This window comes from Fukomys damarensis, unplaced genomic scaffold, assembly GCF_012274545.1.
Source record: "Fukomys damarensis isolate Sample0158 unplaced genomic scaffold, DMR_v1.0_HiC HiC_scaffold_20, whole genome shotgun sequence".
NCBI lineage: Eukaryota > Metazoa > Chordata > Mammalia > Rodentia > Bathyergidae > Fukomys > Fukomys damarensis.
Window position 1 is genome coordinate 41,089,513 of NW_022900932.1, and position 1,946 is coordinate 41,091,458.

Here is a 1,946-nt window from a genome sequence, read left to right on the forward strand (position 1 = left end):
TATATTTGTTCCAGGCTGTCCTGCCTTCAAAATTAGATCCTCCTGTCTCAGCCAGTGCTGGAATTACAGGCTAGTTCTGCCCTGAGAAGCACTGTATGGAAAGCTGGTACTAGGGGTAGTAAAATAATTTACCAACTGTCAAGGAGTATAGAAGAGTAGAGTTTGCTGATACACTGCAAAAGAGCAGTAGGGAAGTTCCAGAAAGACAGAACCTTTATATTTGTTTTCAACGTAAAGAGGAATCTGAGAAAATCATCCCAGGAACACTTCATAAGATCATAGTGATCCTGTTGTCCATGTATCTTAGATCTAGATACAGACATACATCGTTTGAAGACTGACTGTATGTTTGACATGGTCTAGTTGCTAGAAACAATTCCTGCAGGTAGAACTGATATACAAGTGTGCAAAGATTAACTATGATTAATAGTCACAGTGGGGGGTTGGGTAAAGTATATGTGTTTGTACTTGAAAGGAACTTTTGAAGTTCTACTGGATAGGAGAATAAATGGTATTCTTCAAGGTACACCAAGGAGTTAGAACTTCTTCGTGAATGTAACTTGCAAGGCTCATGGCTCAGCTACACTATGACCTTTAAAGAAACAATAAGGGGCCGCTGATTTAGCTCAGTGGCACCACACCTGCCTAGCAAGTGCAACGTCCTGAGTTTGATCTCTGGTTCCAAAAACAAACAAACAAAACTCAATAATAAAATAATCACATTTCCCCCACAGGTGCCTGGGTCAAGTTACATATTTATAAAATTATTCAAAAAACAAAATCTGGATTGCCTAAAAAACAGGTTAATATAATTGGGGGAAAATGTCTATCAGCATACCAAAGGTCAACGTGTACAATTTCATGTAAACAAAATCTATGTATACCTTTCATCCAGTTTCTTGACACAGTGGGATGGCATGAGGAATAATCTCTCTCTCACACACACACAGACACAATAATGTTACTACCCTAAGCATGCAAATGAATTTTGTGTTTTTCTTGTTAGCCACAGTGGGTAAAAACACAGAAAATCTTAATGGAAATATACAAGCCTACCACAGCGTACCAGTACCTCGGCCTTGTCCTGTGTCCTGTATTGACACTGATTCACACATAGGTCCTCTAGTCAGTCCTAATAACTTAATAACGGAAAAAGAAATTGATAAAAGCCGTCCATCTCAACTACTTTATAACTTAAATTATCTTTAATCACTTTCTTGATTTCCTTTTAAATTATGTATCTTTGGGCCAAGGATTTAGCTCAGTGGTGCCACCACCTGCCTTGCAAGCGCAAGGATCGATACCTGGTACCGGGCGTGGGGGGAGGGGGACGGACGGGTTAAATTAGGTATCCTTGAGGGGCCCATCCAAACTTCTCAGTAAGTCTAGAGCAAAATCAGTTCATTCCTGAAAAGTGGCTTACAAGAAACAAAAAGGGCAGTTGCGGAGGGAAGGGCAGGGAGAGTGGTTTAAGGGAAGAGGCAGTAAAATGGAAAAGCTAGTCCCCAGAAGGGCTTGTGGAATCTAATAGAAAATTTCCACACTAAAGATTGCTAAAAGAATACACAAAAACGGAGCAAAAATTTCAAGGACTCTTTTTCAGCGTAATGAGAGCATGGCAATTAGTCTTGGGAGGTCTATACCTTTAAAAGAGACAACAGAAGTCGTTTCGCTTCAGCACATCCGGCCATAAAGATGGCGGTGTAACGAAGCCCCTTCCCCTCCCGCCACAACACGCTTTAGCCTCATATTTCCCACAAGGCCCTCCGCGCGGCCTGACTCCCAGAAAAATTCCCTGCCGGCGTCCTATAATTGCGCACGCGCAAGGCGATGTCACGTGCGCTCCCAGGGCAGACAATCTGGCAGGAGGAGCCTTGCTAGCTTCCGCTGCCGTTTCGCTTCAGGGCTCCGACAGCGGCTTCGCGCTGCCTCCGCCGCCGCCGCCG